At 45.6% G+C, this 24112-nt stretch overlaps 1 protein-coding gene across 2 annotated transcripts in view; it reads right to left on the bottom strand.

The window, feature by feature from the left end:
• azi2 (5-azacytidine induced 2) overlaps positions 1-5665 on the bottom strand; it is an 80734-nt gene extending 75069 nt beyond the window's left edge. Inside the window, exon 1 of one of the 2 annotated variants that reach the window (XM_078539045.1) lies at positions 5488-5665. The gene's annotated coding sequence lies outside the window, so the exon portion shown is untranslated. The remainder of the gene's footprint in view (positions 1-5487) is intronic. The other variant, XM_078539044.1, reaches the window with a different exon arrangement.
• Positions 5666-24112: the final 18447 nt, after the last annotated feature.

The raw sequence follows: 24112 nt of genomic DNA, 5'->3' as shown, positions 1-24112 counted from the left end.
GGAAAAGGTGGTGGCGAGCCACGTTCTTGAACCGCTGCAGTCATGTGGTATAGGTACACACACACTGCTGTTAGGGAGGGAGTTCCAGGATTTTGATCCAGCAACAGTGAAGGAACGGTGATATACTTCCAAGTCAGGATGATGTGCGGCTTGAGGAGAAGCTTGCAGGTGGTGGTGTTCCCATGCATCCACTGCCCTTGTCCTTCTAGGTGGTAGAGGTCGCGGGTTTGGAAGGTGCTGTCAAATAAGCCTTGGTGAAATGCTGAAGTGCATCTTGTGGATGGTAGACACTACTGCCACTGTGCATAGTTGGTGGAGGGAGTGGATGTTGAAGGTGGGAGATCAGGTGCCAATCAAGCGGGTTGCTTTGTCCTAGATGGTGTCAAGCTTCTTGAGTGTTTTTGGAGCTGCAAACATCCAGGCAAGTGGGGAGTATTCTATCACACTCCTGACTTGTGCCTTGTAGATGGTGAACAGGCTTTGGGGAGTCAGGTGATGAGTTACTCATGTAGAAGTTGAATTTGATACCAATTTTTAGACCAAAAATCATGGGATCAACTTTTACATGGGTAATGGTTTTGAGGAATTGGCATGCAACTTGATTTGAGCCCAAAAAAGACCATTGCAATGGACTAAAGAATTCATATTAATTCTCCAGCATTTATAATATTATGAACCATATGCCACAGATTACATCCAAAACAATATGAATGCATACCATGATGAATTAGCTACACTTCATGTTGAAATTCAAAATCACTTATCACTATCTGAATCATCGAACCATTCATCCCAATAGCCTGGCTGCATATCATCATTTGGATCTTCCTCATTATCAATAGGGTCAGTAACTTCAGCATCATCATTCCACAAGTAATTGTCCTCTGTACCTTCGAGCGCATTCAATATCCCACATTTTGGTAATGATGTTTTGACAATATTGGGATCAAGTTAATTCCACACATCTATGAGCCACTGGTAGAAGGTTGCTAGTAAGGGTGACCACATATTTCTGCTTTTAATGAATGTTTTTGCACCTTGCAACATCCAAGGGCTGAATAACATCCGTAAGATTACCGGGAATGCCACATTGGTGGTGGTTGATCTCACATCATGGAGTACATTGTTGACAAGGTGGGATTTGAACATGTCCCAAATGAGCAAACTTTTTCATTTGCATAATCCTCCTGGTCTCAATTTCACCAATCTTAGTAAGTCTTCTTGCTGGCACGTCAGAGTTTATCAGTGTTTCATCCATATTTCCAATGCCAGCTAATCGATATACATTCTTCTTTTGAATTCAGATGATGAAACGGCGGAATTTGATGATTTTATCATTGGTTTCAAGTGACAGACGCTGTGAAATTTATGTTCTTTGACAGAGTATTAAATCTCACCTTTTCGTGAATATTATGCACCACCTGACACTGTCCTTGAATTCTGAAATACCACTTTTCTTCACTTCTCTGAAAGCATGGAGTCAGACGGCTCCACAGGTGATAATATGACCATTTCGCCAATGCTCATTAACCCATTCTACCACGTTTTTCCCCAATTTAAGTTGAGTTGTATACTTGTTATTCTTTCTCAAAGGCACCATGATAGATCATATGGTGCAACTGTCTGGAAATGACCACTAGAATTGGTGGAGGGAAAATCTAAAGGTTCCCACAAGCATCTTTAAATTACTGAACAATAGTAATTAATGGTCTGCAATTAATAATTACAATGCAATTTGATCCTTGAAAAACTAAGGTCATTTTTTACAGGAGGCATATGAAAAATTACTTTTGTTTAGGCCAAAAGTCATGGGGTTGTCTTTTACACGAGTATATCTGGTACCTTGACTAGAATACCCTTCGATCTTTCAAACTCAAGACAATACAAACCAAGGTTATGCAATCTGTCCTCATAATTTAACCCTTTAAGCGTTGCTATCATTCAAGTGAATCTGCACTGTAAGTCTTTCTAAACCGTTAATACTTTCCTGAGGTTTAGTGTCCAAAATGAACACAGTGGCGGTCCAGAGGAGGTCTGAACAAGGCTGTGTACAACCGTTCCTCACTTCTGTAATTCAGCCCAGATGAGATAAAGGCCAAGGTTCTATTAGCCTTTTCTTAAAAATACCATGCACTAACTTTTACAAAAATACCTGGAAAAATGCAGCAGGTCTGGCAGCATATGCGGAGAGGAACACAGTTAACGTTGAGTCCGAAAGACCCTTCAACAGATCTAAGTAAAAATAGAAGAGAGGCGAAATATAAGCTGGTTTAAGGGGGGGTGGGACAAGTAGAGCTGGATAGAGGGCCAGTGATAGGTGGGGATAACCAAAAGATGTCACAGACAAAAGGCCAAAGAGGTGTTGAAGGTGGTGATATTATCTAAGGAATGCGCTAATTAAGGGTAGAAAGCAGGACAAGAAAGGTACAGATAGCCCTAGTGGGGGTGGGGTGGGGTGGGGTGAAGGAATCAAAAAAGGCTAAAAGGTAGAGATAAAACAATGGATGGAAACACATTTAAAAATAATGGAAATAGGTGGGAAAAGAAAAATCTATGTAAATTATTGGAAAAAAAGGGGGGTGATCAGAAAGGGGGTGGGGATGGAGGAGAGAGTTCATGATCTAAAATTGTTGAACTCAATATTCAGTCCGGAAGGCTGTAAAGTGCCGAGTCAGAAGATGAGGTGCTGTTCCTCCAGTTTGCGTTGAGCTTCACTGGAACAATGCAGCAGACCAAGGACGGACATGTGGGCATGAGAGCAGGGTGGAGTGTTGAAATGGCAAGCGACAGGGAGTTCTGGGTAATGCTTGCGGACAGACCGAAGGTGTTCTGCAAAGCGGTTACCCAGTCTGCGTTTGGTCTCTCCAGTGTAGAGAAAACCGCATTGGGAGGAGCGAATGCAGTAGACTAAATTGAGGGAAGTGCAAGTGAAATGCTGCTTCACTTGAAAGGAGTGTTTGGGCCCTTGGATGGTGAGGAGAAGGGAAGTAAAGGGGCAGGTGTTGCACCTTCTGCGGTTGCATGGGAAGGCGCCGTGGGAGGGGGTTGAGGTGCAGGGGGTGATGGAGGAGTGGTTACCCAGACCTCCCTGTCGCTTGCCATTTCAATACTCCACCCTGCTCTCATGCCCACATGTCCGTCCTTGGCCTGCTGCATTGTTCCAGTGAAGCTCAACGCAAACTGGAGGAACAGCACCTCATCTTCCGACTAGGCACTTTACAGCCTTCCGGACTGAATATTGAGTTCAACAATTTTAGATCATGAAATCTCTCCTCCATCCCCACCCACTTTCTGATCACCCCCCTTTTTTTCCAATAATTTATATAGATTTTTCTTTTCCCACCTATTTCCATTATTTTTAAATGTGTTTCCATCCATTGTTTTATCTCTACCTTTTAGCCTTTTTCGATTCCTTCACCCCACCCCACCCCCACTAGGGCTATCTGTACCTTGCTTGTCCTGCTTTCTACCCTTAATTAGCATATTCCTTAGATAATATCACTACCTTCAACACCTCTTTGGCCTTTTGTCTGTGACATCTTTTGGTTATCTCCACCTATCACTGGCCCTCTATCCAGCTCTACTCGTGTGTGTCCCCCCACCCCCCCCCCCCCCCCCCCAACTAAAAGCAGCTTATATTTTACCTCTCTTCTAATTTTACTTAGTTCTGTTGAAGGGTCATTCGGACTCAAAACGTTAACTGTGTTCCTCTCCGCAGATGCTGCCAGACCTGCTGAGTTTTTCCAGGTATTTTTGTTTTTGTTTTGGATTTCCAGCATCCGCAGTTTTTTGCTTTTATGCACTAACTTTTGCCTGGATACTATATCCCCTTTCTCCTCCACATATCCTAGTCTCTCATCATCAAGGAAATGTTCCAATTTGTGTTGCTCGGATCCCAAAGTGGATTATCTCACTTCCCCACAATGAACTCTATCCGTCATAGTTTTGCCCACTCACTTAATCTGTTTATGTTGTTTTGTAGTTCCCTCCCCCCAGTCACAAAACTTACTCCTAACTTGGAGTCATCTGCAAACTTGGATATACAAATCCCAATACTGTTTTGGAGACAGTTACAGAATAGTAAAGAGACTGTGCGCTAGACATGATGCATGTGCCTTTAAAACACATTTTATGTATGAAAAACAGGTTTGACATCCTGAATGTGCCACAAAATCCCAGACAATGGCTATCTCCAGCAAGAGAAAATCTAACCATCTCACCGTGTTGTTTAATGGCATTACCATCACCAAATCCCCCACTATCAACATTTTTTGGGGTGGGGGGGGGGAAAGAGGGGGTTGATCAGGAACTTAACTGGGCTAGCGATCCAAATATTGTGGCAACAAGAGGAGGTCAGAAGCTGGGAATTTTGCAATGACTCATCTCCTGATTCCTTAAAGCCTGTCCACAAGGCACAAGTCAGGAGTGTGATGGAATACTCTCCACTCACCTGGATGAGTGCAGCTCCAACAACGCTCATGAAGCTCAATAACATCGAGGACAAAGCAGCCCACTTGATTGGCACCACCATGAATATTCACTTGCTTCACCACTGGTACGCAGTGTGTACTATCTACAAGATGCAATACAGCAACCCACCAAGGCTCCTTCGACAGCACCTTGCAAGACAGTGACCTCTACCAGAGAAAAATAAAGGAAGCAGTTGCATGGGAATACCACAACCTGCAAATACCCCTCCATGTTACACATCATCCTGACTACACTCCATCCTGACTTGGAACTACATCACTGATCCTTCACTGTCGCTGAGGCAAAATCCCAGAACTCCATAACAGTACTGTGGGTGTATCTTATACCAGTTGAACTGTAGTATTTCTAGAACATGGCTCACTACCACCTTCTCAAGGGCAATTCAGGATACAGGAACTTGCCAGCAATACCCAGATCCCATAAACAAATAAAAAAACTATTCTGGCTGGTATTGATTACTTCCCATTTAAGTATGTAGCAATAACACATGAAGGGAAAATTAAAGTTTAACTAGTTAAAGGAGACTTTGATTCCAATTAACTTCACACACTGTCCTAAAATAATCTACCAAGCGTCTTGCTCGTAATACTCATTCATGATCTTCAAGCTTTGCCTTATTTTAGAGGATCTTCTTGTTATTAATTTAAAGAGCTCTTAAAACAAATTGAATAAGCTATAGAATTAAACTGACACGTACACGCGCGCTCTACAAACCTTAATATAAACATAGCTGCCTTCCCCATATGTTTAAATGGCTTTGTGGATCTTTGCCATTCTATCACCGGGGGCAGCGCAGTTCCTGGAGGCTGACAGGACATGACACAGCCATAGTCAGGGAAATGTTAGGGTCTGTCACTGACTGGAGGACTGAGACATGCTGCCAGCCAGTCCGCCCCATTTGACAGCTGGGAGCCGCTGTGTTTGTTTTTCACGCCAGAGGCCAGAGTTGAGCCTGAACAGGAACACAGGCCCGAGGCCGGGCTCACCCTCACTTACCGACTACTTTCCTCCGGAGCCTAGACGCTGTGTCAGTTACAGCTGCCCGAGAGGGGGAGAGGCCTCCTGCTTCATGTTGTCGAGCTCAAAGATTAGCTTCATCCCCAACAACCAGGAAACCAAGCCGCTTCCTTTCACTTTCACCTTTCACCTCCGGGTCGCCGTGGTCACCAGCACCACGTGACCGCGACGGGGTGACGTCACGGCGTCGTCCCCTCCATCAGAAGTTGCTGCCAGTCTTTCTGGGCTGCGATTGTTGTAGGTGTGTAGTTGCTGTTCGCAGAGTGAGTTCTCAATCAAAGTATTGTTTTAACAACGACATACAGAACTACCAACGTCTGTGAAGTTTATGTTGACTGCTAATTGATGATTTCCCATCCAATTGTCAATTAATAAATTGAACAATCCAACTACTCCTTAATATAAAAGCAAAAAACTGCGGATGCTGGAAATCTAGAACAAAAACAAAAATACCTGGAAAAACTCAGCAGGTCTGACAGCACCTGTGGAGAGGGACACAGTTGACATTTCGAGTCTGGATGACTCTTCTTCATCTGCTCCCGATGCCTTTGTGTATATTATTCTCATTTATCGCTCTTAAATTCTTTTTGCTTTTTTTTCCCTCTTTTGAATGGGAGGTGGTAGATGATATACTGTGGTTAAGCAGCAAAATAAACCAAAATAAGTGGTTGTAAGCTGCATTAGGAGCAGCGAGGGTTGTGTGGAAAACTCAAGCACTCCTTCATTCATACATCATACAGACTCGAAATGTTAACTCTGTCTTCCTCTCCACAGACTCTGTCAGACCTGCGGAGTTTTTCCAGCAATTTTTGTTTTTGCTCCTTCATTCATGTTGTGTAACAACAACAACGTCCACAGGATTGATTGTCAAACAAAATTTGAGCCACATAAAAAGATATTAGGACTCGATGCTTTGTCAAGTAAAGGGATTGTAAGGAGGTCTTAAAGTAAAAGAGAGAAGTTTAGGGAGTGAATTCCAGAGCTTAGGTCTTTGGGAGCTGAAGGCACAGCAACCAATGATGGAGCAATTCAAATCGGAAATATGCAAGAGGCCAGAATTGCAAGAGTGCAGAGATTCCGAAAAGTTGTTGGGCTGGAAGAGGTTACAGAGTTATAGGAAGGGGCAAGGTCATGGAGACATTTGAAAACAAGGATAAGAATATTAAAATCAATGTCAATGAGTGAGCATGGGATAGGTGAATGTGACTTGGTGCGAGTTGGGATGTGGGCAGCAGAATTATGAATGAACTTGAAAGGTAGAAGGTGGGAGTCCAATCAAGAGAACATTGGAATGTCAAGTTCATCCAAAACTCTGCTGCCTGTATCAAGAAAGACATGCATTGTGTTTCAGCAGCCAGTGAACTGAGGCAGAGGACGAAATGGATTATGTTACAGAGGGGGAAGAAGGCAGTCTTAGCGAGGGGGCAGATACGGGCCGAAAGCTCATTTTATAGTCAAATAAGAACATAAGAGCATTAGAAATTGGAGCAGGATGAGGCTCCTATAGGAGAGGGGCCATTTGGCCCTTTGAGCCAACTGCACCATTCAATAAGATCATGGCTGATCTGATCGTGGTCTCAACTTCACTTTCCTGCTTATTGCCCATAACCCTTGACTCCTTTGTAGATCAGACATCTGACTATCTTAGACTTGAATTCAATGGCCAAACCCCCACTGCTCTCTGGGATAGAGAATTCCAAAGACTCATGAGGAAAAAGAAAAAAAGACTTGCATTTGTAGAGTGCTCTTCACAACCACCGGACATCTCAAAGTGCATTACAGCCAATGAAGTACTTTTTGAAGTGTAGTCATTGTTGTATGGCAAGAATGTAGCAGCCAATTTTGCACTCAGCAAACTCCAACAGACAGCAATGTGATAATGATCAGATAATCTGCTTTTGTAATGTTGATTGAGGACACCAGCGATAATTTCTCTGCTCTTCTTTGGAATCCTTTACATCCATCAGACCAAGCAAACGGGACCTTGGTTTAACATCTCATTCAAAAGACAGCACCTCTGACAGCACGGGGTTTCATCAGTGCCAGTGCCAGCCTTCATTTTTGTGCCCCTGTGTGACTTGAACCTGGAATCTTGTGACTCAGAGGCTAGATTGCTGCCATCTAAGTCACAGCTGCTTAAATGGAAGACATATCCTGAAATTTTGGACCCTAGTTCTAGATTCCACAATAAGGGGAAATATCCTCTTAGCACCTACACTGTCAAGCCCCCTCAGAATCTTGTATGTTCCAATAAGATCACTCTCATTCTTCTAAATGCCAATAAGCATAGGCACAACCTGCTCAATCTTTCCTCATAAACCAACCCCTTTATTCCACGAATGAGCCTAGTGAGCCTTCTCTGAGCTGGCTGCAAGGTAAGTATCATTTTCTTCTTTAGTTCTCTGCCGGAAGGCAGGTCCAACCTACAGCACCGCCACACTTAGGGCAAAGCAGGAGGTCCCAAATCTACCGCAGTAGGAACAGAGATAATACCCGATGCTGCTGGCAGCAATCTGATACACAATGTTCATCCAGCCAACTGAGCCAATTGGTCCCCACCAAATGAGTGAGTTGCTGTGGCAACATGCACTTTTAGATTCATGTTGCAGTCCAGAGTTATGAACAGTGATGTCAGAAGCTCCAATTTTCTTTCCATCACATGGCCTACTCGGAATCTCTTCCGCTCTTACCACCTGCCATTGGCGTATATTGGAAGAATTTACAAGTTGACACTCAACATGTTTGGCCACATTATGAATGTACATTCCTTGGCCTTCAAGTCCTGGAGTGGAACTTGAACCTGGAGCATCTGGCTCATAGGCAGGGATGCCACCCAGTGCACCACAAGACCTCCCTCTTAATGCAAGTACATTCTTCCTTAAATAAGGAGACCAAAACTGTATGCAGTACTCTAGATTTGACCTGACCGATGCCGTGAATAGTTGTAGCAAGACTTCCCTAATTTGCAATAATGGCCAACATTCCATTTGCCTTCATAATTACTTGCTCTACCTGCTTGTTAACTTTTTGTGATTCAGATGCAAGGACACCCAGAACCCTCTGTATCACAGAAAATGCAGTCTCCCTCCATTTAAATAATGTTCTGCTTTTCTGTTCCACCTATTAAAATGGATAACTTCGCATTTTTCCACATTATATCAGCTAATATGAGGGCTAGTCAGTTAAGTTGAATGTTCAGCAGTTTGGTGGGAATATAGTGCAGGGAGGAAGAGGCAGGACTTATGGACAAATTGAGTTCAGAGAGGGCATGATGGAGATAGGAGAGAAACTAGGGAAAGATGCAACTTCAGGGCTAGGGCATAAGAACATAAGAAATAGGAACAGGAGTAGGCCATTCACCCCCTTGAGCCTGCTCTGCCTTTCAATGAGATCATGGCTGGTCTGGACATGGCCTCAACACCACTTTCCTGCCTCCCTCCCATACCCTTGGCACCTGCTACAATCCTCGTGGGGGAACTAAATCAAAATAATCACATTTACTAAATGACCTCCAGATGAAGAAATTATCAACAAGGTTCCACTTTCTGTAGCTTTTACTTTAACATGAATCAGAACCAAAACAAATTACACATGAATTAACAGTCAAATTATACTTAACATAAAGAGGTAAATTTCACTTAATAGTCGATAAAACAAAGATGTGCCTTACACAAGCAGAAGCGTTCACATCACTCCCCACACAAATGTGGCACTACAGAGCTACACAGCTCCACAATATGCTGTTCTTTATGCATGCAGGTTAGGTCAGGAGTCCCATCCGATAACAGCTTTCAGCTTTGAGTTTCATGGATACAGTTAGCATCAACAAAGCACACTTCTACGAACCCTCTGTCCCTCGGGTTATGATTGTATAACTTTCCAGAGTTCTTTTTCAACCAAAAAACCAATAACATCATGGTTCACAGTTTGACCATTTCTGGGAAAACATCAGCTTTTTAGTGTCTCTGACCTATTCACACAGCTATCCAGGTTTCAGACCATTTTAGCAAGCTACTTCCAAAAGTGTGTCTCTTTTTCTGCCAAACAGAAAAACTGAACTCTTTCTGAGAGCAAATTTCTTATTCTCCTCACACGAATTCTATGTTCCTCTTTCTGTCCCCGTTTGTTTTCTTTTTGTGCCTGCATCTGTGCGTTAATCACCTTCACCCTCCAGCTCCTCTGCTGTGGCTAACCCTAGTTTCTCTCCTATCTCCATCATGCCCTCTCTGAACTCAATTTGTCCATAAGTCCTGCCTCTTTCTCCCTGCACTATATTCCCACCAAACTGCTGAACATTCAACTTAACTGACTAGCCCTCATATTAGCTGATATAATGTGGAAAAATGCGAAGTTATCCATTTTAATGTTTGCAGCTCTCCTTTTCTTTACAACAGTAGCTTCTTTGTCTGCTATCCTCACGGCTTCCTTTTGTTAACATGCTTCCTGTTGGTTCTGCTTCCAGGTCAATGATTGCCAGGTCACATGGACCTGTGTTTCTTATTATCTAGGGGAGCTGCTAGCCCAGGTGCCATCTTGGTTCCTCTATCCCTTCACTATCCCATTAGTAGATTTGTCAATTGTGATTGGGCATATACCTAGAGGTTTTATCACACCGATCATTAGCTGCCCAACAGGAAATTGAACAGCTTCTTTGGTGGAACATAGGAACAGGAATAGGCCATTTAACCCATCAAGCCTGTTCCCACAATCAGCAAAATCATGGCTGATCTGCAACCTAACTCCACATAGCAGTTTTTGCCCCATGTCCCTGAATACATTTGGCTACCAAAAAAAACCTTAGCAACCTGAGGTTTAAAATTATTATTTTTTTCTTTATTCTTTCATGGGATCTGGATGTCACTGTCTAGGCCAGCATTTGTTGTCCATCCCTAATTCCCCTTGAACTGACCTTGCTAAGTCATTTCAGAGAGCAGTGAAGAGTCAATCACATTGCTGCCGGCCTGGAAATTACATGTAGGCCAAACCAGGTAAGGATGGTAGATTTCTTTCCCTAAAGGACATTAGTGAAACAAATGTGTTTTTATGACAATCAATGATAGTTTCATGGTCACCATCATTGAGACTAGCTTTATATTCCAGACTTATTGACTGCCATGGTGGAATTTGAACCCATATCCCGAGAGCATTAGCCTGGGTCTCTGGATTATTAACAACAGAAAATGCTGGAAAAACTCAGCAGGTCTGACAGCATCTATGGAGAGAAAAAAAAGAGTTAATGTTTCGAACGCTTATGACTCTTCTTCAGAGCTAAGCAGAAGTAAAAATGTAATGAAATTTATACTGGTTACGGGGGTGGAGCAGGTGAAGCTGGATAGAAGGCCAGTGATAGGTGGAGGCAAAGGAGAGATTGCCAGAAATGTCATGGACAAAAGGACAAAGGGGTGTTAATGATAGTGATACTGGCTAAAGGAGGTGCTAGTGGCAGCATTTAAGATCAGCAAGAAGAATGTGATAATGGCAGGACAAGGGTAAGCACTCTGGAAAGAACAACATGAATGAGTGATAGATGGTCTTTGTGGGGGGGTGGGGTGGGGGAGGGGACGGTGGTGGGAAAAATGATTGAAAATAGAATAAGACGTGGAGATAAAACATGAATGAAAATGAAAATAAATGAAAATAAAAATAAGTGGATAAAAATAAAAATTTTAAAATGGAAAAATAAAAATTAAGAAATGAGGATGAATATTGAAAAAAGTGGGTGAGGATGGAGGAGAGAGTTTATGATCTGAAGTTGCTGAACTCAACGTTAAGTCCGGAAGACTGTAAAGTGCCTAATCGGAAGATGAGGTGCTGTTCCTCCAGTTTGCGTTGGGCTTCACTGGAATGTTGCAGCAGGCCAAGAACGGACATGTGGTCATGATAGCAGGATGCTGTGTTGAAATGGCAAGGCCCCCTCCCACAACTCGTTCTCTAGTACATCGATGATTGTTTCAGTGCCGCTTCATGCTCTCGTCTGGACCTTGAAAAATTTAACAATTTTGCTTCCAATTTCCATCCCTCCATCACCTTCATATGGTCCATTCCTGACACTTCCCTTCCCTTCCTTGACCTATCTGTCTCAATTTCTGGTGATAGACTGTCCGCCAATATTCACTACATGCCCACCGACTCCCACAGCTACCTCGGCAACAGCTCCTCACACCCCGCTTCCTGTAAAGACTCCATCCCATTCTCTTAATTCCTTCGCCTCCATTGCATCTGTTCTGATGATGCCACTTTCCAAAACAGTGCTTCTGACATGTCTTTCTTCTTCCTTTAACGAGGTTTCCCACCCACTGTGGTCGACAGGGTCCTCAACCATGTCCGACCCATCTCCCGCGCCTCTCCCCTCACACCTTCCTCTCCCTCCCAGAACCATGATAGGGTCCCCCTTGTCCTCACTTTTCACCCCACCAGCCTCCGCATTCAAAGGATCATCGTCCGCCATTTCCACCAACTCCAGCATGATGCCACCACCAAACACATCCTCCCTTCACCCCCCTGCCGGCATTCCATAGGAACCATCCCCTCCGAGACACCCTGGTCCACTCCTCCATCACCCTCAACACCTCATCTCCCTCCCACGGCACCTTACCATGCAATCGCAGAAGGTGCAACACCTGTCCCTTTACCTCATCCATCCTTACCATCCAAGGGTCAAAAAACTCCTTTCAGGTGAAGCAGCACTTCACTTGCACCTCCTTCAATTTGGTCTACTGCTTTTGCTGCTCCCAATGCGGTTTCCTCTGCATTGGAGAGACCAAACGCAGACTGGGTGACCGCTTTGCTGAACACCATCAGTCTGTCCGCAAGCATGACCCAGACCTCCCTGTCACTTGCCATTTCAATTGTGAGCAAAGCACAGTCAAAAAAGAAACAGGACAACTCCTTCAGCTAACCTGCAGAACCAAATGGCTTCAAACCAACTGCTCAGCTGCCAAAGTCAGCTCTGTCGGAAACACTCAACTTAATGGCTGCAACATTTCACCATCTACTCCTCAAGGACAAGCCAAAGACTGTTGGCATATCTTTTTTAATTTTTATTTTTGGACTCAACTTCTCATTTCTGATCTGTGTGTATGTGTGTTGAATTTTAATTATTTTTTTTTGATTTTTATTAACTAATAAACTTATTATTTCATTGACTCAAGAAAGCCTGGTTAAATTGGCTCCTTCTAAAACATAAATACAATTGGGCTGAGAAAAGGTATCCATGAAGGAAGGGATCACTTTTAAGTTAACCTTGTTGCAACCAACCCAGGGGGTTGAATAAAGGAGGGGAGCTAGCTCATTCCTCCTCACCCAGGAGTATAACAAATTGGGGTCCCATTTGGGAAGTTAACAATTTGTGGTACCTCGTCCAGGATCATAACAAATTGGGGGACCTCACCCGGAGACCAGTCGTAACAGTTCTAACCAGGGTTTTGTTTAGCTGAAGCATGACTTCTACCCACTTGTATTCTAGTTCTCTCACTATGAAGGCCAGTATTCCATTGGCCCTTCAGATTATTTTCTGTACCTGTTCATGATATTTTAATGATCTATGTGCTTGGACCCCTCACTTGGCCCTCCACTGCTTCTCACTTTTCTTCATTTCATATAAGTGCATGACTCCACATTGTCTGCTTTGAAATCCATTTGCCACAGTTCTGCCCATTCATTTAACCTATTAAAATCTCTTTGTAATTTTATGCTTCCAACTACATCACACACAATGCCGCCTATCTCCATGTCATTGGCATATTTGGATCCATCCCATCATCTAAGCAATGAATAAATATGGTGAACAGTTGAGGCCCCAACACAGATCTTTGCGAGTTTCTCCCCCAATGGGTGAAATAGGTTCAATACTGGCTGGACTGAAAGGACTACTGATTCAACCCTCGTGGTTGAAACATAAGCAAGACCAATCACCATGGAAACCTGCGCAGCCTGGCAGCTCACAAACTGAAGTAAAAAGATGTGCATCATAGCTCATGGATGATACAAAAAAAAGACTGATCGCTGTGGAAACCTGAATAACTGAGCCACATCAAAGGCAATGGATGAAGGGAATACCAAGCAGCTCCTGAGCTGAAGCTGAAGAAGCCTATTGTTGGCAATTGCCCAAAAGATATGGTGCAAATCAAGCTGTGGGGAAGCCACAGCTCTGCCTCAGTGTTTCTTCCAGATCACTTCCTTCAATGTTATTCTGATTCTGTGAAAAGAACATATACAACAAAACTTCCTATGAGCATCAAGACATTTACACAGTCTCTAGAAACCTCAAAGCACAAGTCAACCCTTATGTTATAGAAATCATTTTTTTAAGGTTAGACATTTTAGCGTCAGAAGTGTTCTCCTAATTTTGTTGTTAAAACATTTCTAAATCATGATAAAATTTTGCTTAACTTTATATCAGTATTTGTCTGTTACATCAACAACAACTTGTTTTTATATAGCACTTAACATAGTGAAGCAACCCAAGCCATTTCTGGGGGACATTACAAACAAAATTTGACACTGAGGCACATAAGGAGATTTTAGGCAGGTGACCAAAAGCTTAATCAAAAAGTTAAGTTTTAAGATGCACCTTCAAAGAAAACAGAGAGGGAGAGAGATGAAGAAATTCATGGAGGGAATTCCAGAATGTGAGGCTTCAGCAGCTGAAGGCATGGCTGCTAATGGTAGACTGATTAAAGTCAATGATGCACAAGAGGCCACAACTAGATGAGTGCAGATATCTCAGAGGGTGTATGTCTGGAGAAGGTTATGGAGATAGAGAAGGACAAGCCATGGAGGGATTTGAAAACAAGGATGAGGATTTTGAAATCAAGATGTTGCTCAGTGTGCAGCTAGTGAAGGCCAATGAACACAGAGGTGATGAGTGAAGGAGACTTGATCCGAGTTCCAATACATGCAACAGAGTTTTGGATGAGCTTCTATTTATAGAGGACCAAAGATGGTAGGCTGGCCTGGACTGCATTTGAATAGTCAAATCTAGAAGTAACAAAGAATGAGAGTTTCAGCAGAAGATAAGGGGACGCAAGGGCATAGTTGGGTGATGTTAGGAGGTGGAAGTAGGTAGCCTAAGTGATAGCATGGCTATATAGTTAGAAGCTCCTTTTAGGGTCAACTAAGACACCAAGGTTGCGAACAACTGGTACAGCCTCAGACAGTTCACAGGGAAAGGGATGGTATCAACAACAAAGGAATAGAAGTTTGTGGTGAGGACTGAAAACGACAGCTTTTGTCTTCACAATATTTAATTGGAGGAAATTTCTGCTCATCCCGTACTGGATGTTAGAGAAAGAATCTTACAACTTGGATGTAGTATAAGGGTATTTGGCATAGCAAGAGTTAATGTGGGACAGAAGAACAGTACTGCCCACAGTGTGATGTAAAGGGTCATATGACAAAGGACCCAAATCAGTCTAAGAGTATGCAGAGACCTGTGTAGAAGTAAGCATAGAGTTATATCCTGACACAGCCAGTGGCAAAGGCCGAGATGTTCAAATCCCAGAGGGGAACTTGAAACAACTGTCATAGTCCATTTTTGTAATTTGTATGTTTCGAGATGCAGGCTTTGAATTCAGTAGTAATAAGACCACTGAGTCTCAAGAGGCTTTTTATAAAACTAAACTAAACATTTATTAATACAAGAAAGATTGTAAACACATACATATGTCTACAAAATTACTACTATAATAACTACAAAAATCCCCTCATTAACCTGACTTTCAGTTGCACCTCTGTTAAGGCAACAGTAAAACTCAAAGATTTAAACAAATCTCTCTCAAAGCACACCCTGGACAATCACATTCAAAATGAGTTTCTTTCAGCTCTGGTCCTTGCAGACAGACTTGAGGCTTACAGGCTGGAGGCTTCTCACACTTGTTGGATCTTAAAATGCCTCTGCCTTACACACAATCTGCTTTCTCCTTTATACATATCTTTCTCTTTGAATGTAAATTTTCCTTTGTATTACTAGGCTTTTAACTTTACCTCTTCTAACAATAACATCCTTTCATCCTACCAATTTTATTAGTAAGCTGAAAAATAACACATTACTTGGCGTCTTCTAGCTGGGTGTAAGATTTCATCTGCAGTCTTAAATGGTTTCTTTTAACAAATGCAAATCGACACTTTGCCTTCTATCCTTCTTACGTTCATCTAATTAACATCAAAGCACCCAAACTAGCTGGCTTTAATCCAATTAAGGCACACACATACACACACATAGGCACAGACCCCACTAGAGTTCTATTTTAAAATAATTTCCAATAATATTATTATATCTTCTTGACAGTTAGCTCATAGTTTGGGCAATACTTTGTTAATATGTATATAGTTATGTGTTATCAATTGTTACAGAAAGGAGAGAGGGGCAAACTGAACTCCTTTATTTTTCTTGCCATTCGTCTATAAGCAGAGGAGTTCTCATTTTTGAAATAGAGTATGGCGTGTTTCCCCAAATCCTCTGTTTGTGAAGTCCATTTTAAAGTGACTCACAGCAAACTCTCTTCAGGGTTAAATCAGAAGTATTGTTTATTCATACATTCAAACTCATCACAACTACATACACACACAAGAAGGCGATAGGAAAGAAAAGAGTTTTACAACTAGAAATAATTAAAAACAAGGATAGGGATTTTTTTTCTTTATTCTTACATGGGATGCGGATGTCACTGGCAGAGCCAGCATTTGTTGCCCATTCCTAATTGCTCTTGAACTGATTTGGCTTGCTGGGCCATTTCAGAGGGCGTTTAAGAATCAATTATATTCACGTGAATGTTACAGTCCAGAATGTCAGAGTCCAGTGAGGGTTCCTTCACGTAGGAGTTAAAGTGTTGGCGGGTTCAGCTAGCTGAAAGCAGGAGTTGCCAAATTCCTTCAAAGATGGTGATGACGTAACAAGATGAGGTTGGTATACAGAGAATTGCCTCACTCTAGAGGCAATGGCAAGAATCTTCCAGAGAACCAGGCTTTAAGGAGGTTTAGACTTGAGGCAGGATTTGTTGTCAGCCTGGAGTCTTGTTTTGGTGCTGACAGGCTGGATGTCAACAGCAGACTGCCCTGGGAGTCCAGGAATGTAATATTAAAACTTTCCAAAGGCCAAAGGAGCTTAGGTCATGTGGTGTTGACCACAGATGAGTCAGTTTTAGGTTAGCAATCAGTTTCTATGTCTCTGGTCAAAATCCATTGTTCACCTTAGAAGGTAGATGGTGGCTATTAGTGCCTCTGCAGGTATAACAAGTTCTGATGGTTTTCTCTCCTTGTTATAAGTCTAGGGTCGGGAGACAGACCGCCTGCTGAAACCAGGTTTCATTAATTGACACAATGATATGTGTGAGATTCCACAATGATTGGGGTTGAACTTTGTCCTGTAATTACTGCTGGACATTTCCAGAACTGCAGCTAATTTGGCAAATCATGTGACCTGTAGCAGCCATGTTTTTGATCCAGCAAAGTCCATTTTAAAAAAAGCAGAAAGTAAAGTTTGATTTAAGCAGTTTATGATCTCTTTCATGTCTTAGGAACATGACACCTATAAACATGAATGTTCAACCTTGCAAGCCTCTGAATCTCTTTGTGAGACCTAGGATGGAATGATCCCAGGTTTGTACTAAGTGCAGTAACAGGTGGAAAAAAGGACATTTTACCTACTGGCCGCAATGACAACTTTTCACGCTGTTTCGTCCTAATCACTCCTCATTAATTAGGCATTCCCGGGAAACATGCCACTTCAATGGTGGGCAGGCTCTCATTTGCCTGTCACACCATCACCTCACTGCTTCATCTGATGGGCACCATATTTAAAGTGCAACCGCGCACACACCCCTCAATGCTTCCAGCGCACAACTGCTGCAAAGAAGACATGGACCGAAGGGCAAGAAGACTGCAGCACCCTGGTTTTATGGCACGTCTCTCAAGTGCCTTTTGGACACAGTGGAGGCCCGCCGTGATGTCCTCTACCCCGGCTCTGGTCACAGGATGGGCTGGAACATCACTAATCCAGCATGGGAGGTGGTGGCAGTGGTGAACAACCAAAGCAAGCCTGGGCCCCCAAGCGCAGAGACACATACTTCGATGGGACCTAGATCTAGAGCAGGCTTGGGTTCACAATCTGGTGGTCACCGAATGGACACTTGTCAGCAGCAAGAGGGGGCAGGTTCAGCCGAGCTCCCTGGCAGTCAGAGGATTGTTGGTGATGAGGCATCTGTAAGGTCTGAGACAGTTGACATGCCTCTGGATTTAGCTATCCAACTCATCCTGGAGATTCAGAGGAGGCGGGAAACATCATGCAGAGCTGTTTGAATCCCTCAACAGAGTGGCACGTGAGTCGGTGGAGTGCATCTGCCTGCTCTCTGATGAAATGGTGCCCACATATGCATGTATGGAGGTCTCCATGGGGAGGATGGCAGACACCATGGAGATTCTGGTCTAGCAGAACACAGAGATGCGTGCAGACCTGCATTTCATTGTGGTAGCCATGGGTTAGTTCCTGCAGTGGCAACACGAGAGGGAAATGGGGCACTTCAATGTCCCTCCAGGTGCTCCTTCCCCTCAAGGAGTCAGGTCTGGGCCCTTGGGCACCCAAAAGGAGGAAGGTAGGCAGTGGGCACCCCTGGGTCATCCACTCAGAAATCTCAGATACTGTCCTCTCCCTCTGAGTCCCCTTTGCCCGTGACTCCCTCAACCTCGTCCTCTTTTACCACAGAGGGAGTAGCTGGCCCACAAGAGGATAACCAAAGCAAGCCCGGGCCCCCAAGGCCTCGGCTCTCCAGAGGACCCACATCAAAGTCACCAGAAGCAACAGGGCCAACCATTGCACAGGTTGTCTTCACCCCTGCTGCGGATGTCAGGGCAGCACCTTGAAGTCTAAGGTGTTCAAAAGTGAAGAAAATCTGATCACAGTTGGTTACACGGGTGAACAAATTTTGTCACTTTGCAATCTGATAATATATTCACTTTCACTGAATAATGTGTAATGGTGGGTGGTATCATCCCAGATTTGCACTAAGTGCGATAGTGGGCAGCTAAACTACGTTTTACCTGCCAGCCACAATGACGCTTTTCACACCATATCGTCCCAAAACCGCCACATTAATTATGCGTTCCTGGGAAACATGCCGTTTCCATGGTGGACAGGCCCGCCACGCCATTACCTCATCGCTTCATCACGCCAGGTGCCATATTTAAAGTCCAGCCGTGTGTACACCTCTCAGTGCTTCCAGCCCACGACTGCTGCATGGAAAACACGATGGCTCCAAAAGGCAAAAAAGCATGCAGCCCCCAAGTTTGGTGATGCCTTTTGGATGCTGTGGAGGCCTGGCATGATGTCTTGAACCCCTGCTCTGACTGCAGGAGGGGCAGCAGCATCACCAATCCAACATGGGAAGCAGTGGCAGTGATGGTCAGTGCTAATGCCCTGAAAAAGAGGACAGTCACCCAGTGCCACTAAAGGATGAATGGTCTCATCTGTTCCACCAAGGTAACTCACTCTTCTCATCACTCTCAACTTACACACTCACAAACCCATCACACATCCACAGAGATCTCACACCTCAAGGGACAACACCACTAACTCTCACATACACCCTCACATCTCCATCAGGCTCATATCCTCTTGAGCTCGTGTCCTCATCCTATCCATGGCTCCGCTCACCACACAAACATTCCACACAGTGCCATGTGTCCTGTTCACACTCTCTCCATCTGTTTCCATGCAGGAGAAGCTGGCCCACATCAGCAGAGAGAGGTCCCAGACCGGGGGCGGGGTGGAGTGGCCCACATTAGGCCCCTCACTCACTTTGAGGAGCGTGCCATCGCGCTGACTGGTGAGGACGTGAACCCTGCCTGCGTCAACGGTGAGGTTGGTGGCAAACACTCACCTAAGGATCATGCACTATATCATCCCTCTCTCAACGCAACTGTGAGTGCTCTCTCTCCTGCTTTTGACTCTGCTGCCATGCGCTAATCATCTCTACTTTGGTTCACAGGGAGCTCTGCCAAATGACCAGCACCCTCAGCCAGTCAGTCTCTCAGCTGAATCCACGTCCTCACCTCCAGCCAAGAGGACACCTCCTCCATTGAAGAGCTGGAAATAAGCAGCCTGGAAGAGCCAGCACAGCGCTTACCCACACCCTCCACCAGCGCAGAGACACATACCTCAGTGGGACCTAGATCAAGAGCAGGCTCTAGAGCAGGCTAGAGTTCACAATCTGGTGGTCACTGCATGGACATGCTTCCACAGCAGGAGGAGGCAGGTTTAGCCGAGCCCCCCAGCACTCGGAGGACTGCTGGGGAAGAGGCATCTGTGAGGTTCCAGTTAGACGACAAACCTCTGGATTTGGCCTTCCATCTCATCCTGGAGAGTCAGCAGAAGGTGGGGGAACATCATGCAGAGCTGTTGAAAGCCCTCAACAGAGTGACACACGAGTTGGAGGAGTGCATCCACCTGCTCTCTGATGAAGTGGTGCCCACATGTGCGCATATGGAGGTCTCTTGGGGAGGATGGCGGATGCCATGGAGGCCCTGGTCCAGCAGAACGCGAAGATGCGTGCAGACCTGCACCCTGTTGCAGGAGCCATGGGTGAGTTCCTGCAGTGGCAACACGAGAGGGAAAGGGGGCACCTTGATGCCCCTCGAGGTGCTCCTTCCCCTCAAGGAGTCAGGCTGGGCCCCCCGGGCACCCAGTGGGAGGAGGAGCGGCAGCTGGACACCCCTGGGTCATCCATTCAGGAATGTCAGAGGCTGTCCTCTCCCTCTGAGTCCCCCTTGACTGTGAGCCCCTCAACCTTGTCCTCTGTCACCACAGAGGGAGCAGCTGGCCCACGAGTGATTATGAAGGGAGAAATGTGTCTGTGGCAGGGCCTTTTGGAGGCTCGTGCAAACATTCTCCCATGCACACGGATCTTTCACATATCATTCACCTCAATGTCCTGAGCATTTTCAATGCTGCCTGCTGGGGTTCACTTTCAGTTGTCCATCTGAGCTGACCTGTATCTCTGCCCACCCTCTGATCACACTCCCATGCAGCACCTGATCTTGCCCAGCACGAGGCTAGTTTCATTTTCGATTTGGACAGCGTGGTGCCAAATTGGTTTTGCTATCGCCTCCCCAAACTTTACCCTCCCCCAATCACCCATTTCCTTTCCCCCATCACAGTTGACCCCCTCAGCATCACCTTTCACCTCCCCTCTGTGACCTACCAGCCACAACCCTTTTCCTTCGGGGATGTCCTGGTGAACATGCACGTTCCTTTCCTTCCCAAAAACTCCACCCCCATCCATGTTAACCTCCCCAACCTCCTCCTTCCCACCCCCAGGGTCCGTGTCTGCCTCTGAGACCCCACCAACCACCCTCGCTCTCCCTTCTCCAGCTATTGTTGAACACTCACCCACCCACCCTACCTCCTCACTCTGCCCTTGGTCATTCTCACTATTCCCTCAGGGCACGACTACCCTCAGTTCGCTCCCTAGGAGGCAGTCACGGTCAAATCAGACCTCTCCCTTGCACATTCACCTGGACATCCCCCCCTCTGAACCCCTCTGCCCCCCAGGAACCCCTTCCTCCCTCAGACCCCTTCCCCCTTGGAACGCCTTCCTCCCTACGGATCCCTTCACACCCCCAAGAACCCCTTTCCCCCACTGGACCCCTTCCCTTCCTGGAACTGCTTCCCCCCTCTGGATCCCTTCCCCCCAGAACCCTTTCCCCCCCCGGAACCCCTTCCACCCTGTTAGTCCTCCCACCAGCCCCTCCTTCCCATATGCCCCCGCACTTAGTTCCTCTCCCTTCCTGACTCCCTCAGACACCCTTATTTTTTCTGTAACCCTTAGTCCTCCCCCCACTCGATTCCTTCCAGCCTTACCTCTTCCTCCAGCCTCACCTCTTCCTCCAGCTTTACTCCTTCCCCCTTCCCAACTCCTTCCTCCACCCTTACTCACTCCCCTCTCTGCACTCCTTCCTCTCCCCGGACTCCCTCCCCTCTCTGCACTCTTTCCTCCCCCTGGACTCCCTCCCCTCTCTGAACTCCTTCCTTCCCCTGGACTCCCTCCCCTCTCCAAACTCCTTCTTCCCCCAGACTCCTTACTTCTCCACACTCCTCCCCCCACTTCGAACTCCTTCCCTTACACCTTCCTCTATCACCCTAGTTATATCTTCCTCCCCCAAACACAGCTGGACTTTCTTCTCCGACCCCTCGACGATCATCTTTGTCAGCGGTCCCTCAACATTGACTTTCCACATTCCGTGAGCTGCTTCACAACAGAGCCATTTCCATGAGAATCTACCCAGCATGCCAAGGACATTCCTCCAGGGTTCCATTGCTGTCGGGCTTCAGCATCTCCTGCTCCTCGGATGTCTGCAATGTGAGAAAGGCCCTAATGGTAAGTCCTGACTTCTGCATGCCACACATTTCAAGGCGTGTTCTGCACCGGCATGTTTTCCTGCTGACATGGGCGGTTGATGCAGCGTAGGGGGGCTGATTCTGGCAGGATGGGCTTATAATGACATGCAGATTTATTACAATGAGGTTCCCAACGTCCAACGGTGAGAAACATGGTTTCATGGCATTGTGAGATTGATTTTTGGCCTTCTCACCATATTGCCCACTCACGCCACCGATCACACCTGATACCAGTGGGCACAGAAAATTCCACCCCTACTGAACAAACGCTTTCTAAATCAGACACTGTGGAAGGGTTGATAAAGGCAGTGGTGAAATAGAGGGTGTCATCAATTTGTGTATGGAACCTGACATTATGGGCAGAATTTTACATGCCCCCATCATCAGGGTTGTTGGCGGAGGGTGATAAAATTCCCCAGATGCCCATATGGCCTTCCTGGCACCCTCCCACACACCCCTGACCTATCTAATATTTTTCGTTGGGCGGGCGAGGTCTAAGACGGTTTGCCTGCCCTTGGCCCAATTCAGACCTTTAAGTGGAAAATATTGGCCACTTAACAGCTGCTTCATATCTGGCTTCAATTTTGAGACTGGCAGGAGGAGTTCAGGGCAAGGGGGAGGTCTGGCAGGTCACGCTGCTTGGGGCTTGGGTGTGAGGGGTGGAGGGAGGGACGCCTCCCTTAAGGAACCCTTTCCATTTCGGGACCTCCCCACCTCACCAAGGCCTGCTCACCACAGGTAATCCCTTCCCCACCCCAGGCCTCTCCATAAAAACCCCCAACCCCTTCTCACCACCCCTCCAGGCCTCAAATTTTCTCCCCGCACTTATGTAACCCTGGAATCTGGGACTTAGGATCTGCGACTACTTGTAGTCCCAGTTTGGCCACTGCTGCTCCTGGCGCTGCTGAAACTACAGGATTAGCCAGCAGCTTTCCGATGGTGGACTCACCAGGTAGGAAGCATGACAAGCAAACCCTGGTGTGATTGCTTGCAGGCTCCTGAGGGGCGGTGGTGGGGGGGGTCCCTTGTTCAAAGCAACAGTGTCAGACCAAGGGTCCCGGCATTGGGAAGGTGGTGGCCTGCTGAAAGCCAAGCCACTGCCCTTGAAGTCAATTTCCCTCACACTCTTCCTCCGCGACCCAACTCTGTAAACCCCCTCCCACCATTGCTCACCTGTGCCTGGGCCCCTCCTCGATCTGAGGCCTTGGGTGGGTGTAGTACCATCAGCAGCCACTGCCTCTCTGGTGTCACTGCTGAGTACGGAATAGCCATCAGCCTTTGATTGACTGGCAGACCTCAGCAGGTGGGACCTCCTTGACCCTGAGGGAAGGACCACCCCCCCACCCCTCCCACCCACCCCGGCCTGTTAATTGCCTGACTGGCACAAGACGCAGTGGGCCTCCTCAAAAAGGGGCGATGCAGGAATCTTGCCTGCCGAGATTCTGCCCATAGTCTTGATATCCAGGAAATTGGAGGCCAAATTGCAGGCACAATCAGAGAATGGGCAGTGGTTACTTTAAACCAGCAGGTGATTTGTCCTTAGGGATAAATTGCACCCAGTTTCAGAGCCAGGGGCCCCTAAACAGTGGAAGAGAAGAGACTGTGAGAAAAAGACCAAATCATGGAAAGAAATGACTAATGATAGGAATGCACAGCAAAGGAGCCCCCTCGGGATGAAACATCTGTGGCTAACTAAGAAAGTTAAGCATGGCATTAAATAGTAAGTAAAAGCATGCGGTGTTGTGAAGGTTAGCGGTAGACCAGAAGATTGGGAAAATTTTAGAAACCAGCAAAGGATGACAAAAAAATATTAAAAAGGGAGAAAATAGATTATGAGAATAAACTAGCAAGAAATATAAAAATAGACAGCAAGATCTTCTACGAGTATATAAAAAGGCAGAGAATAGCTAAAGTAAACAATGGTCCCTTGGAGGATCAGCCTGAGAATTACTAATGGGAAACAAGGAAATGGCAGAGACTTTAATCAAATTTTTTGTATCTGATTTCACAGTAGAAAATATTAAAAGCATCCCAGCAATCCAACAGTAGTAGAACATCAAAAGACACAAGGAAGTGAGGAACAATCACCACCACTAAAGAGAAATACTAAGAAAGATTATTGGGACGAAAGGCTGACAGCCTCCTGTACCTGGTGGCCTGCATCCTAGGGTCTTATAAGAAGTGGCTGCAGAGATAGTGAATGTATTGGTTGCA

The sequence above is a fragment of the Cetorhinus maximus genome, chromosome 3 (genome assembly GCF_964194155.1).
Source record: "Cetorhinus maximus chromosome 3, sCetMax3.hap1.1, whole genome shotgun sequence".
Classification (NCBI taxonomy): domain Eukaryota; kingdom Metazoa; phylum Chordata; class Chondrichthyes; order Lamniformes; family Cetorhinidae; genus Cetorhinus; species Cetorhinus maximus.
Note: the sequence above shows the minus strand (reverse complement) of the source record. Positions and strands in the feature narration are given on the sequence as shown.